The sequence below is a fragment of the Triturus cristatus genome, chromosome 7 (assembly GCF_964204655.1).
Source record: "Triturus cristatus chromosome 7, aTriCri1.1, whole genome shotgun sequence".
Taxonomy (NCBI): Eukaryota; Metazoa; Chordata; class Amphibia; order Caudata; family Salamandridae; genus Triturus; species Triturus cristatus.
The window spans coordinates 426,699,509-426,716,250 of NC_140590.1; the positions used below are offsets into that span (position 1 = coordinate 426,699,509).

A 16,742-nucleotide genomic window follows, 5' to 3' on the forward strand; every position below is an offset into this window, starting at 1 on the left:
CGGACGAAAGGTCCAACACACTAAACATTTTGGCTCCCTTTAGCAAACTAATACACTCTGATATATTTGCGAGGGGCTGGCGGTCCACCCATATCCATTTGTTCAGTCCGCGCAAATCCACACACATTCTCACAGCAGAGCAACCATCCTTGGGTGCTAAAACCACCGGAGCTAACCACTCCGAGGCTTCAATCTCTTAAATGACTCCCAAATTTAACAATCTTTCAAGCTCAAGTCTTAAAGGCTCAACCATCAAATTTAGCACTCTCCGCACTTTGTGTACGCAAGGCTTTGCTGTATTCTTTAAAATGATCCGATGCTCAAAACCCTTGAGACAACCAAGAGCATCAGAGAATACTTCTTGAAAATATTTGAAATATTTATTTCCATCATTCACAGTATCAATCAACATGACTTGTCCTTGTGGATTCTCACTCACACTGTCCATCAACATGACTTGGTCTTGTGGATTCTTGGCACTGGGATTCAGAATTATCCTCAAGTCATGTTGATGTCTCCAACCTAGAAGGTTATCTCCTCTCACAGCTACATAAACTTTCCCCACAGTTTCTCTCACTTTGAACACAATTTTCACCACCACATACCCAATGATATCTATACGAGACCCACCATAACGAAGTGGAGAGTTGTCTGGAGGTAGAAGGGCCACATTCTCAAACCCAACTATCTCGTCCCATATTTTGTTGCCTATTTTAGTAAACGGTGAACCTGAATTAGCCATGACACTGAACTCATTACCATCCACGCAAATGCTACAAAAACGGCATAATAAATTTTTCAGAGTCAACATTGCAATCACTTTTGGAAATACTAGAAACAACTACAGTGTGGATCGCGTCAGAAGTGCTTTCAGTTGCACAACCTTTCTTGGAGGACTTGCAAACACAGGCATAGTGTCCCTTGATCCCACAGTTGTTACACACAGAGTCGCTCGCATAAAAATTGGGAAAGCTTGAAGAGTGAGAAAAGCTCCCGCACCTATAACACCGCTCCCTTTGATTGTCATTACTATTCCTTTCATGATCAAAGGAACGCTGTTGATGTAGGTCACGTTCGTTACGTGGTTGGATATCTCTACTAGTAGTAGTATGAGATGAGTGTTCTTAAAAACATTCTTATTCTTGGTATTCAACGACACCTTAGCAATGTTGTCAGAAAACTCATCACCAATATCACAATCAGACAGGGTGCGTACACCATCTTGGCCTTTCTTTGTGCCTTCACTCTGGGTTTGGTTACTATCTTCATGATTTTTCCTTATCTCTTTTACTCAAGAGGAAGTATTTTCAACACCTTCCACAATTGCAACGGCCTCAGTTAACGTAGGATTCTTTGTTAAGAGTTTTTCCTATACCCTAGAGCTGTTGGTACACCTTACCAGTTGATCCCTCACGGGGGAATCTGAAAGTTCACCAAATTCACATGTGCGTGCCAAGGTTTTGAGAGAAGCAACATAGCTCCCCACACGTTTAGTGGGAACATGGACTCTTGGGAAAAACCTGTGCCGCTCCAAAACCACATTGATTCGAGGTCCAAAATGGTGTTCTAATATAGTCATAGACATTTCATAAACGTCTGTAGGCTCGCCATCACCATTCCGTATTGGTTTGAGGTCCATGCTGTCATAAATATTTCTGCCTTCCACACCTAAGTTATGTAACAAGATGGCTTGTTTCCTGAAAGCCGAGAATTTCTCTCCCCCAATTGCTACTATATAGAAATCAAATAAGTTCCTCCATCTCTTCCAAGGAAGGATTGGTTCTCCCTTTTCAGATAGAAACGCGGGTGGTTGAGACATGCTGGTAGATGTGGCCATAACTTCTCACTTATGGAAGAAAACAATTGTTCAAAATAGCAATACTTAAAGCACAAAAATGAACTTCTCACCGTCAATAAATCTTGTTTTGAGGAGACAGTCACGTATATAAGTTGTTGTCAGAATCACTAATCTCTTCTCATGGTTTGAGTCGCGCTGCATTGAAAGTATAGTCAGATTCACATTTCGATTCATAATACAGTAGCTATTTGAGGAATTAAAACATTACCAAGATGGCCACCACGTTGCACGTTGCGTGACCTGATGCATATGTTTAGCGTCAGTGTCAGTGCGACGTGAGTAAAAGAATGCAGGGGTCGTCAAAGGTGCTCGGAATACAGAGACGTCGATCATGCCTGGAATGTGGGAGTGTAGGCTGCAAGCACGCAATGGCGGAGATTTAAAATTAAGCTTGTAACTGTCACTTACTTTTGGGTTGTAATTCCGGATAGGAAATGATTAAAAAATTTTTTAAAATACATACGCTCAAACAGTTCCGATGTCCAAAAGCAACATAGCACGTGGTCTGCTGCCTCAGTCACAGTACCTCCTTCGAATTATTCCCACTGAATACACATTTTCGACAAGGAGGTGGGTTCGCAGGGGAATCGGTGGTTGCTCACGCTTGTCCCCAATCAAGAGCAACTCGTCGCCAGTAATTAAAGCCGAAGTCAAGGGAAATCCAAGTGAGGCTTTATTCAGTGCAACCACCGACAGGTTAACAGGTCTCAACAGCAGCGCATCCAAAGCCAGAATGACTCATGACAATCCATGAGGTAATAACATTCTACATTCTATAACTAACAAACACAGGTTAATCACAAGACTTACCTTTGGCACGGGAGACGTCCATTACAACGCAGGCAATACATCATAATGGCTGTACAACGTATTCAACAACGCAGGTGCCTTTACATCGCATGCCATTCCAAAGAATTGTGAGGTTAGTAATGAAGATTTTTAAGTTTCATAGTGGGTATGGGTTTCTGGGGTCAGAGATGAAATTTGGGGTGTATTATGGGGTCCAATATGAAATTTGGGAGGTGTTTTGGCGTCAAATATGAAATTTGGGGTGTGTTTTGGGGTAAATATGAATTTTATGGTGTGCTTTGGGGGTCAGAGATGAACTTCAGGGTGTGTTTTGGGGGTCAAAGATGATTTTTAGCGTTCAGGGTGTGTTTTGGGTTACAAAGGTTAGTTTTAGGGTTGCACTCACTGAAGTGGGAATAGTAATTTTTTCATCTCCGCTATCCAGCACTTTCCCTACTGTTGCAATATGCGTAGTATTGGAATGGAATGCGATGTAATGGTATGCCTTTTAACACCTTTGGCACACCAGTGGTACGCCCGCTGCGCATGGGCACACAGCGGCCGCCATTGAGAAGTACTGCGAGGGGACAGGACAGCTGGGAGGTGGGAAATGCGGGAAAGGACACTGGATGGGGCGGGGAAGCGGGGGTGTATGTGTGAGCGGGTTTTGTAAATTATTTTAATGAATGAAATCTTACCTCGAGGCCAGGTCCCGTTTCTTCGTTGCTCCTGCTCTCCTGAGTCTGCTTCCAGGAACAGGAAGTAGGCAGCCTGGCTCCCTCCCCTAATGCTGCAATGTGGCGTTGGGATTGTTCTTGAGCGCCGTGACAAGGCGCTCAGCCAGGGGCTGGAGGGGTGAGCTTGTTCTCCATGCAGGCTGTAATGCAGCTCAGTGCTCAGTGAGTGGAGCAACCCTACCCAACCTCTCACCCGCACACGAAACATAGCACGATTATATCAGAAAGTTATCATCATGTGATGATTTTTCCTCTTGTTGCACTGCTTGAAAGCAGTGGGGTGATGCTCCTCCATCATTGCGGATGAGACGCCACTGGGGGTGCGTCACACCAGGTGCTAGGCCTGGGCGACTCAACCCCGGGCTTTCTCTGCTACGCGTCCCACTTTCTCCTTACCTGGACATTGACACCATGGCACAATCAGCTGCACTCTCTCCAAATCTGTGACTCAGCCAGCAGGATCCTCAGCCAAGTGGGATTTCAAAAGCCTGGTTACAGCAGTCGCTGCCAAATCCACTGGGGAACCTCCCGAAACAGGTGATGCAGCAGGGCCCCCTTAGGCATGAAGTTGCAGCGCTACTGCCACACAAGTTTGGCGCAGCTCAGGTGCATCACCCTCCACAGTGTCCGGCCAGCGCAACTTCATCCGGCCTCTGATGCAGAGAGGCGCCCCCCACCGTTGGTAATCTCCTCCATGCACCCCGGTGTAGTAGTGGATCGTAGTATACGATGCAGAACTCCCTACGTTGGTGCGCTGGAGCGCCTCTACCATTCACAGCTCCAAAGGGCTCAAGGCGGTCTTCTCACACAGGTCAGCAACATGTCTCCATGCGACCTGCCACACTTCACCACTAGGTAAGGGCGATCGCCCCACCTCAATGTCTACCGCCATGGCCCATCAACTCCACAGCATCTCTGCATCCCACTCCAGGTTCCAGATGCAGGACCAGCGAGGCCTCTGGGCCACGGCGACTGTCTGCGCTTTCAAGGTTTTGGATGCCACGGTGTTGCGAAGAGTGCGCAATGAGAAGTGATGCATCACTGATGTTGCACCACGATGCACCTCTTTTCATGGATGTAGCCCTGCATTTCCTCTTCCCCTGGGACTCTGGCTGGTCATCCTGGATGTTGGAGGGCTTGATGGTGTTGCTGATCTGTGCTACACCTGGCCCTGGCTGCTCCATTCTGCATTCCGTTCTTTTTTTGCCTATTTTTATTGGGGGTCGACTGATTAGCTATTTTTGCCTATAGAGGCAAAAAAAACTCACGTTGGGCTGACTAACGTGCGTTTTTTTGCCACCAATGGGTCTTTTGTTAGTTTTCGCCCGCTGACGCCGGAATTCCTAGCTCAATCACGCTAATGTTACCAGCAGTTTTCACTGCTGATCCCTGAAACTATCGCCATGTAGCAACATCAAATATGTCGCTAAGAAGGCGATAGTTTTCAGTGGTACACGGTGGTGAAAAAAACTGCTGCTAACTAGCGTTAGCGGTAGTTATCGCCAGTCCTTGTACATATGGCCCAAATAGTTATCTTAAATTACTTGTTATTTAGTGTAGTAAGTGTAAATGCAATTGTGAATATTTATTCATCAGCACTATCTCTCCATAACCAACTCTCTGTATATAGGATATGAGACTGGTAATTTCTGAAAACCACACATACAAAATCCAAGCATACATATGTGCTAGTATTTCTTCCCATGCATTAGATAATTACCTCATATATCATTACTACACCATCTCTTGTTGAAGATGAGTTATAGTTTCTACTTGGCTTCTGTAGAAATGCAAAATTATAAATACTGTTAATATCCTGTTTATCCCTACGATTAGCAATTCTATCTGCTTACTAAAAGTCTAATTCTTTGTAAAAGACATTCATAAATACATATGCATGAATCAACTTTAGACGTCCTCCCTAGGTTATCCTTAGACAAGATCCCCGTTGTAAAAATTCTGATAAATGTCCAATAGGATATTTCAACTCTGCTTGTGTGAATGTCTTTTAAAATTATCTAATGGATGAATCTGGCCAGTGTTTGAATTTCCTAGAGACAAGGCATCCCCCTATAGCATGAGAAAAGCTTCTGACACCACAACAAAAAGATGCTCTATGTCTCATTCTGTGATAGCATTTAGTTGACTACAATCTATAGATTCTCAAGGTTTAAAACTAATCTCGCAATCATAACGTCTGTGCCAGGGTAACACATTCACCTTTTTCCTATCAAAATATCACTGCCATCAAGGGGGAAACGGGAGAGCATACCCAACAGCTGGAAAGCATAAACTATTATGAAATTATTCAAAATTCAATTGAATAATCCTGGTGACCCATTAAATACTAGAATGTGTAATGCCACCCTAGGCATAACAAGATTTACTTCAAACTGAAGGGCATCATTCTAATCAAACCATGTTTTCTCTTGATGATTTCCCCCAGAAATTACACCTCAGGATATTTTAGAACCACCTTTACTTTAACATTCTTAGGAAGGTTTTCCTTGATTACTAGAATTCACAAAGATTGAGTAAATGTAATGCCCATATAATTCTCTATTGATTCAGAACTTGAAAACCTTGAAGCCACCTTCTCTTGACCTGGAAAAAATCACCTTGTTAAAAAAATGATCATATAATCTACAAAAAACTGTATGGTATTCAGCACCGCGGAAGTGACTGCCTGGAGCTTGCGGCTGGCTTGGGCATTGTGAGGGGCGAGATACAACTCAGAAGAGCTGCCTATAAAACTGTACTTGAAAGGCAAAAAGGGATTGGGACAACCACACCTGGGGGCTCTTGTTAGAAGCTGCTAGGGACAGCAACCAAACCCTCTTTTGGAACCCAATAGCAACAGGTTAGAGGGAGGAAATCATTAAGATAGATAATGATTTTGCAGATGAGGCTTGGATAGCACCTTTCTCCAACCTATGGCAAATAATGCCTGACGAGGAAAAATCTGCGGAAATATCAATCACTCCATCTCATTTTGAGCTGGATGGGAGCAAGGGGTGTTTCCACCCGATTAAAACTCTGGAGGTGGAACAGGCCATTCATTAGGAAGATTGATCCTGATAAAGCCACCGACATCGATATAATACTGAGGGACTTGTTCCTATCAGAATGTGACCTCTAGAGCCCCTATTTTACAGTGGTGTGTAATGCCATTATAAATGGGCTAAGTATTCCTAAGTCATCACAGTGGTTTAGATTTTTCCAATATATAAGAAGGGGTGTCTTCTGGAACCAGTCAACTATAGGCTTATGAGTTTGATATACACCACTCGAAAACTCTTTAATAAGATTATACTTTCTAGGCTCCAGCAATGGCTGGATGAGAATGACATACTCCACCCCTTACAAGCGGGGTTATGTTCTAACACCTTTACTATAGATCAGGTTTTTAGGCTGCAGAAAATCTATTGGAAAACTGTTAATATTGACAAGGGAAGGTTATATGCAGCGTTTGATTTAGTCCCAAGATCTCTACTGTGGAAGGCGCTAGTAGAGATGGGTGTCCCAGTGTACTTGTGTGGCATCATTGAGAGATCTTTTTCTAATAATCCATCTGGCACTCGTGTAAACTATATTTATGTTGGTTTTGTCCACTATTATTGTGTGCTGCTTCCTCCCAGTGTTTTGTCTCGAAACACTATCTCTGAATAAGTAAATTAGGAGAAAATGGGGTTTCCACTTCCAGGTTGGAGGCGCGCACAAATATACTTAGACCTATCAGGTCTACTTCCAGTTCAATACTTTCAATTAAGATTCTTACAAAGTTTCAATCTGATTCAAAATCCATTGTATTTTATTTCATTCTTACTGACGTTCTTTGTTTTTCATAAATTCCTTCTTTGCTGAGACGTCAATATATTACATTTTCACAACAACCCAATGCATTTCGGGTCAAAAAATGACCCTTCCTCAGGGGTCTATAAATGGAAAAGACAAAGAAATATTTTGAGCTACTCAGCCATTTTTTGACATAAAACAAATTAATATATTTTTTTTTAACATCTATTGTAATTGCATCACTGTCTGTTGAGTAAACTGTGTCACAACAGTCTAATTATCATGCATTCCTAATTCACCTCAGTTCCCATCATAATGTAATACTAAACTATCTAGATCAAATTGGTTCCAACGGTATCACTCTCAAACAAAAATCAAATTGTAAAGGTCACCTGCGATATAACGATGTTGCTCATGTTTTCTACGGCGGTGATAAAGCCACTATTGATAATATGGTGCTCATGCAGTGTTTGTTATAAAACAGTGCGCTCAAATCCTCCGTGTTTTACAATGTTTTTCTGTCAGCGTTTAGTTGCACATAATGAAACCAGCTTGTGAGCCTATTTTAATCGTAAAAAACTTCCCAGGTTACTACAACAGTAATATCGTAGCGGTACTCTGATAGTGTTCCGCATTGAGCACTTACTTCCGTGTGAAAAAGTCTCCCGCGTCTCAGTCTTCCAATCAAAATCGGGTTTGTAAACCTCGGCGTAACCTCTCTATTTAATCACTGAGAGATTACATCAAAATAACTTTGCAGAAGTCTGGTGTGGGAAGTTAGGAGAAGTTACGAAACCCTTTTCTGTAAAGAGGGGTGTTGGATAGGGCTGTGCACAGGCCCCCACCCTTTTTACTATATATCTAAATGACCTAGTGGCTTTTCTTAACAGTTGTAACAATGATGCCCCAAGACTAGCATACATGAGGGTTCCAGCCCTCATGTTTGCAGATGACACTCTTCTTCTGGCAAAATCACTGAAGGGGCTACAGAAAACACTTGACTATTTTAACAGGTTTTGTGCATTGGGGGGCCTGGAAATGAATATTAATAAAACTTAGTATATGGTTTTTAATCCATGCCACACTACACGCCCCAATCCCACCCTAGAGGGTATTCCTCTTCAACAGGCCCATGTATTTGACTATTTGGGCATTACCCTGGATGAAAAGATGGACTGGATGATCTTTAGTTTGATCCTGCGGGCTTCTGTCAACCATAAGTGTGGGGGAACTAAAAAATCATTTCAAGTTTAATATTTTTGTAACCCAGGCACAAGGTGCTTTAACAACTTCCTTTTAACTGGTTAAGGATACGTATCTTCTAGAAACCTTTCTTGATGAACCTAACCTGGCCAAAAAAACTGTATGTACAGTTTAGATACGGAACATTACCACTTTGCATATTCACCTAAGGATGGGCGGGATCCTTAAACCCAAGGGAAATGAGCTGCCCTTCGTGTAGACATGAAAAAGAAACTGAACCCCGCTTGCTATATTTTTCCCCGGTGTATTAAAGGGCAAGATCAAAATGGTTGACCCCATTTGTAGGATTCTTGCTACCACGAAGAATCAGGTGGCTTATAGGATTCCTCAAACAGATTCACACATCACTTTGTTTTTCCTTTCTCTAGATTCATAATGTTTGCGCCGCAGATTGGACAGGTTGCAACATTATTTTTAATGGACATTAAGAGCTGAGACATTTTATGATGCAAAATCAGGAAATTGGCACAGCTTGTCACTGAACCAAGAAGTGGTATCTCCTTTGGTTTGCTGAACCTTCAATTCTTTTTTTATTATAAATCTTTTTATTAAACAAGCGTCGACACATAAGCAATTTCAAAGTTTCACAATATCAATCAAGGCATGACAATGTGAGACAATAATCAATTACTTTACACACAGTAGGGATCATTCAGGGAGGGATCAGATCATCTAATTCAATACTCTGTGGGGGGGTGCAAATATCTCCACGGTATGAGTTCCATTGTGTTCAAATGCGGGACCACTTTCTAGGACAACCACGGGCAGCATATACAGTCTTTTCCCTGAACATTCACCAGTCCATACTCTTTTCCCATGCCGCCAACATAGGGGGAATCGTCGCTCCCCAGGCCTGAGCAATGTTTTTCTTTTGCTATTGCGAACCCAATGGTGGCCCACAGCGTTTGATGGATATTTAAGTCAGTTGGTTCCCATATGTTCAACAGGCATCTGCGTGCTTCAGGGTGAATAGTGATACCAAGGACTGTACTTAAGACTTCATGTACTTCCCTCCAGTATAATTGAATATGCATGCATTCCCACATGATGTGCATAAAGGTACCTATCTGTCCACACTTTCTGCGACAGGTTCCTGTTTCCGCTCTGCCCATCTGTACTAGTCAGGGCCAGTTATATATATTCTATGCAGGATTGTAAGTTGAACTAGTCTTAATCGTGCTGGGATAGCCACCACTCGAGGAGAGGACACCCCTTCTCTCCAGTCCTCATCATCCATTTCTATCCCATCCGCCACCCATTTCTGTCGCAGTCCCAGTAGGGGTCAGCCATATTATATATCAACTTATTATAGATCAGTGAGATGGTTTTATCTGGAAGGTGCCCATCCAGAAACCTATCCTCTAATGGGGATGACTCGGAAGGGGAGGAGCTCCTTGGGAGGAGTGAGTGTAGTGCATGACAAACCTGCAAGTATCGAAAAATCTCCGAGTTAGCCAGCTCATATTGACTCTGGAGAGTGGCAAATGGCTTCCTCCCCTTTATCCCACAGATCTTTAATTTGCTAAATGCCCATCATGTCCCACCTATTGAACCCCTTTGATGCCCATAAATTGCCTAGTTGTGCAGAATCCCATAGGGGAGTGGCCAGTGTCACTTTGTGCTCCCATCCGAGGGATCTATTCACTGCGTGCCATATCTTAACCGAGTGACTAGTAGGACCCGTTAGTCGTTGCCGGCCGGATTTCGAATAGAGTGATCTATTGTAATTCCCACCCGGGAGGAGCCATCTATCCATACGATAACCTGGGTTTTCAGGGTTACCATAAGTGCCGTGATTAATAGCCGCTAAGTGTGCGGGCCAGTAGTATTTCTTTATATCCGGGAGACTGATGTCTCCATCATGCCATTTTAACGTGAGCTTACCCAAGGCTATCCGCGGCGCACATGTCTATAATAGGTCCCTCTGAAGATGTTCGATTTCTTTGAAATATTTCAGGGGAACCGGATCAAGTGAATTTTGAAGGACATAACGGAAGCGGGGGAGGGACATCATCTTAAAGAGAGCAGCCTTGCCTAATAAAGAAAGGGGAAGAGATTTCCAATCGGCTATGTCTCGTTTCAACCGTTATAGTGGAGGCAGGAGGTTTCTCTCATATCTAAGTAGAGGGTTCAAAGAGAGAAAAATCCCCAAATATTTGAATCCTGTGGCATTGATTTGGATTGGACAGTTGCGGGGCAGGTCTGGGCCCCGCCCCCCGCAGGACATGCAGGTGGGACTTAGTCCAATTAATCGTGAACCCAGAATATCCTCCAAATACCGCCAATATATCTAGAACTGCAGTTAGGGATCACTTGGGATAGGTTAAGTAGAGAAGCACGTCATCTGCATATAACGAGATGCGGTCCTCCCAATGAGGTGCCCAACGCATACCCCGGATAACCGGATCCCGTCTAATCCACGCTGCCAAGGGTTCCAATGCCAATGCAAACAGGAGGGGAGAAAGCGGGCATCCCTGACGGGTACACCGACTCAAATTAAATGTGTCCGATTTTTTATTATTAACCACGACTTGCGCCAGTGGTGCCGAATAAAGGACGTGAATCCACCTGATAAATTCTTGGCCAAATCCCAGTTTTCGAAGGACGGCTATAAGATAGGACCACTCAATAGTGTCAAACGCCATGGTGGCATCCAAAGAGACAAGGATAGCCGGTTCCATAATTGTATTCGCTCTATCAATGACCCCATGGACTCGGCGTAGATTTAATGCCGTATTTCGTTGTGGTATAACACCGGACTGGTCTGGGTGCACCAGGTCAGAGATGATTGAACCTTCAATTATTTTTTAGAAATTATATTGATGCTTGTTTTTACTATTTCTCTTTAGTATTTTATTCTAAATTATTGGTTTATGTACCTCTTTTATGGTAATTTACCAAAAGAAAGAGATTTGTAAAAAGTATTAATTAAAAGTTTTAGAACTGAGTTATTGTCTTCATCTGACAAAGCACCATCTTCTATAGACAGAGAATCCAGTATTGTCATCAATTGTTGTCTGGGTTTAATCCAAATTTCTTTTCAAAAGGCGACTGGACCTTCCACAATACTTGTGTAATTTTAGGGTGCAACTTTTTTCTCTATCCGCTTTTGATATAGAGTCCTTTGCACTACTTCCTTGCAGGGATTGAGGAGATTCTAAAGTTTGACTTTCTTCTGATTGAGGATGTACAGCCACCACGTTTGCTTCTGATTTTATTTTCTTGAGTGGTGTTCAGTAAGATGACGAGGTAACTGTATCATTAAACCTATAGGCTCTTCACACTTAGCGGGGGTATAATGCCTATGCCAGAACATCCTTCAATTCAGTTTTCAACACCTGACAAAATAACGAGGCTCTTTCTCTTTGGGATAACCAATACTAATTATTAAATCGCTAAACTCAACATGTCTTAACGGTCTTGATTCAAAATTTAACAATTCATTAGCCAAAGGAAATGTATGTGCCTTTGCAGCAAATCAATAGATCACTTATCTCAACTAAGGGAACACTCCAATTAGCATTATTCCCACTGAAATGTGACACAATTAGTTCCTTTTTATCATATGAAAATTACAATGATTTGCATAAAAAAAGGAATTGTTACTGATTTGACTTAATCCTTTGGTAAACTCTTGGTAAGTGCTAATACGAGGGTGTTCATTGCTAGCAGATGTATGTATGAGGGAGATTTAAACTTCAATTTTTTGTTTGACTATAATACCTTCTGTTTCTAAGATCTCTTTTTCAGACCTCAATGAGGTGACCTCCTTCTCTAACTTGGTTGCAATATCATTAGATTGAGTGAGGCCAGGATTAATCACTCAGGTTGGATGACAAAGTGGGCTAATCAGTGTGTTAGATTGCATAGGATTCAACAGGAGCAATTTTTTTTCCATCTCTCCTCTCCCCCACCTGAAACTATATATAAAAGACAACGAGGGGCAGTAGTAGAAGCGGGTAAAGGGATACGAGACAAAATAGAGACACAGGACTCCACCGCTCTGCCTCGTCATTTTAGGCTAATCAATGAGTTCTGCATAGTGCAATGGATGCCTAAATGACAATTAGATAGCTTAAATAGCTTGCCATTTAGAGCAGTGACTCTCAAACTTTTTGACTTCGATTACTGGAACCTGGGGACCCCCCACGGAGACATTACTGGAAGCCATGGACCCTGGCCTAAGCATTGTAGATGATTCGAACCGCAAAACATTACACAAAAAATACAGAAAAAGACATTCATTAAATAAATAAAAAATTATGATATTTTATTTAATTTGTAAACACTTCTAAGTCTATATATTTTTTATTTTAATAGAAAGGTTGGAGCTTTTATAAATTCAATTGAGGCCACACATCGTCAATACCATTTTCAGTTTGAGGCACCTGCACTGCTCCCTTCGAATAAATCTGAGGATACTAATTACATTTGTAGCCGCCAGTTTCAAATTTCTTCACATTTACAGTACTTTTCAAAACTTTCAATTGAACATTTAGCTACTTTATTTATCTACATCTTATTAATCTGTTAATATTATTAAATTTTCTAAGTAGTCGCGGACCCCCTGAGGAGGCTGCACAGACCCCAGGGGTCCCTGGACCACATGTTGGGAAGCACTGATTTAGAGCTATAAGCGTTACTGTAATTGTGAAGCGATATTCTGGAATACTATTATGGTGTAATCTACTCTCTGTACTTGAGAAATGAAAATGATCGATCCAAAAAATAAGCTTGTGAATGTGCAAGTGTTTTTCTTTTGCCTTGGCTATCAATCATAAGCTTTGCCACTACACACTCTCTTGTGGAAAATGAGTTATAATTTCTACTTTACTTTTGAAGAACTGTAGAACAACCAATATTGTTAACACCCTGCTGTATCTTAATCTTAGCAATGTATGTACTTACTAAATCTCTGATCAACTCCTGGGCATGAATGGACTTGCAGGTCACCGGGGCTGCTCTGAAGTACACCCTACAGAGAATCAAGCAGAGCCCTGGTGGCAGAGACACGAAATATATGGATGACAAGTTTGATTATCTTCTGGCCGGCATTGACGCCTTTGGATAATGGTTGGAAGGTAAAATGTACTCCTGTTTCATTGAGCTGGGTTTTCTCTGAAAGGATTTGTGTAAGGTTTCAGAAAAGGTCCCTGCCCTGGAGACCACAGTGCCGACTCTGATGTCTGTGGTTCAGTTGGCAGATCATCTAATCTCAGCTCTTGCGGTGCAGACTTGACGCCTGGCCGTTTACCTGAACTACAAGGAGGGACGGGCCAGGTGTAATAATATCCGCATAGTGGGGCTACCGAAGCATGCTGTTTGATTTCTTTACTCCTACCTAAGGGGCTTGGGGGTCCGCCCGGGGGGGGGGGGAAGCTTGCAGGATGCACTATATTGCACCATTGTCTTCCTTCTAGTTTGGTTCTCCACCTCTTGCTGGCAGCTCCATCCCCATGAGTATTCTTCCGTTAAGGATCTAGTTGGCCTTTAGTTGGTTCCTATCTGAGTGGTGGTTTTTGGACAGGATGGTTGTATGTCTCAGACCTTGAGGATGATCGGGAAGTGTTTTCGTATTATTTTGTGTTTTGTTGTGTGTTTGTTTGTTTGCTGGTGGTGGTACGTATGATGATGTGGCTAAGTGTGTTTGGTACAGTGAGGCTTGCCTGGCTCCATGAGGTTCTACTGCAGGTGGGATGTCTGGGTGGTTCTTTTTCCTCCTGGTCTACCACCCATGGCTACATAAATTAAGGTGCATACATGGAATGTGCAGGGCCTATCTGCCCTCTCTAAGCATTATAATGTGTTGTCCCACTTGAAACAACGGAGGATCCATGTTGCGTAACTCCAGCATACCCACTTTACGGAGACTGAGGTCCGCACCCTTCAGGGATGCTGGTGGTACTAGCTCTATTCTACTTCTTATTCTGCCTTTTCTCAGGGCCCTCTTATTTGGATTAGGCCTTGGGTCCCTTTCCACTTGCACAGGGTGGTTGCAGACCCCAAGGGAAGATATGTCCTAATATTGATGAGCCTAAATGGCATGGATGTCACCCTCTTACTCAGCAAATGTGGATCAGTTTTGTTTTTTATCAGCTTGGCACCCCGGTTACTCACTTATGTGATGGAGTAACCCGTCCGCTAAGATTTAAATCAGGTCCATAGTCCACAATATCATCCATACGTGTTGGTGGGCTTCGGCTAGCTCACAGTACCACATCTAACCCCTAAACCAACCAGGGTAAGAGATGTTATTGCGACCTCGAACATGACACGCGGACTCCCAAGGAATCCGTGGAAACAGATCTAACCCTTTCGGTTGTCACTCTTGCAAGCCCAAGGTAAACACAAGAAAGATACAATAATGCATTTTCAAATACTTAATGAAATGATCGTATTCTTTAATAAAAAGCGTGAGCTGCGATTATTAGTAAGATGAGGCATGGTACTGTAATCCTCATTGTTAGAATGGCAACTAGCATGAACAATTCAACCTTGTTAATTGTGGCTAATGTTTGCCTACTCCTTTCTGCACCTACACTATTCTAAAGGGAGCATAGTGATAACATTATTCTGGCAGATGAATTGGGATAGTCTCAGCCCCATGCCTTGGTCATAGGTGTCATGAAGCTGTTCGCAGTGCACAGGTTATCTACCTTAGCAGGATGGAGGTCGGTGTCAGCAGGGCTGCATATCAGTCACACTCTGCAGTAATTCCATGATATTTCCCAGCCTGGAAATGCACCTCTCAAAGATGATGGGTGGGGTGGTCATTGGAGAGCAAACGAGCCACGGTGTTCTGGACTACTTGCAATCTATTTAAGGAGGCTTCATAAGCTGAAATCTGCAAAGCATTGCAGCAGTCCAGGCGGCTTGGCACCAGTGCCTGGATAAGAGTTTTTTGAGTGGTTAAAGGTAAGAAGGGGAATACTCTTCGGAAAAGACTTAACACATGAAAGCATGCGCCAACAGTAGATGTGGTGTGCTCCTTCATTGTCAATTTCTGATCCCGGTGGACTCCCAGATTTTTAACCACCAGTTGGGGAGTCAGAGCGGTGCCCAGTTCCTCTGGCCACCATCTTGGGGACCACCTCACCATTACATCTCCAAACTACATGATCTCAGTTTTCCCTGTGTTAAGTTGGAGGAAGTTATCCCTCATCCAGCCAGTGATGGCCGTCATGCCCTTCGAAAAAGTAGACTGGACATTGGGATTGTTTTTATCAAAGGAAAATAGGAGCTGAGTATCGTCAGCATAAGATATAGGGACAAATCCTAAATTCCTCAGTAATCCCGCTAAGGGAGTAACATATATGTTAAATAAGGTTGGGCTGACACAAGAGCCCTGAGGTACTCCCTTAGTCAGTCTTGTAGTCTCAGAGCGGAATGGGTCTAGGTTAATGGTCTGAGTTCTTTCAGACAGAAAAGTCGGCATCCATTGTAAAGCGCTCCCTTGGAAGCCAATTTCCCTAAGTCTCCTGAGCGGAATCTGATGGGAAATCGTGTCAAAGGCTGCCGATAAATCAAGCAGCACAAAAAGCACTGCTTGTCAGTTGTCCAGGGACATTGTGATGTTGTCGGTGACCGCAATGAAAGGTGACTCCGTCCTGTGTCTGGGTCGAAAGCCCGACTGAGAGGGATGAAGTCAGACATCTGTTTATTTATATGTTTTTCTAATATCTTGCTCAGGAGAGGTAGCAATGAAATGGGACGATAATTGGATGAATCCTTCATGGGGATCTTAAGGGTTTTACGGATGGGAATTATTTGTGCCGACTTCCATCCATGGAAAGATGACCCTCTTTCATAGAGCAGTTGAGGATTGAACAAATGGGAGAAGCAAGTTGTTTGGAGAGCACTGAGGCTGTCTTAGCAGGAATAATGTCTGGCGGAGTGCCTGATTTTACTATATTTAGTAGCGACTCTACATCCTCAAGCTTAAGTGCAAGAAAGTTATCTAACATATGTGCATTAAATATGGCAGTTGGGTAATCTTCCATAGTGTCTATCTGGGTGCTACCAGCTAAGGTGATTTTATTGTAGATCCGTTCAATTTTCTGACTGAAATGAATTGCTAGCTTGTCATAAAGGGCTTGGGATGGGGCTTCTTCATTGTCACATGCCTTAGGATTGGTGAAAGATTTTAATATCACCTAGATAGTTCTGGGGGCATTCCCTGCCTGTTCAAGTTGCAGCGCTCTGCGGTCTTTACAAGCATTTTTTATGTTTTTATGATATTGAGCCAAGCCAAATTCATATCTTTGTTTATCTTGTATATCATGTAAGCGGCGCCTGTGTCG

The 16,742-nt window shown here is 42.9% G+C and overlaps 1 protein-coding gene across 1 annotated transcript in view; it reads left to right on the forward strand.

Moving 5' to 3' along the window:
- DHRS7C (dehydrogenase/reductase 7C) overlaps positions 1-16,742 on the forward strand; it is a 202,356-nt gene that overhangs the window by 7,805 nt on the left and 177,809 nt on the right. The window lies entirely within an intron of this gene.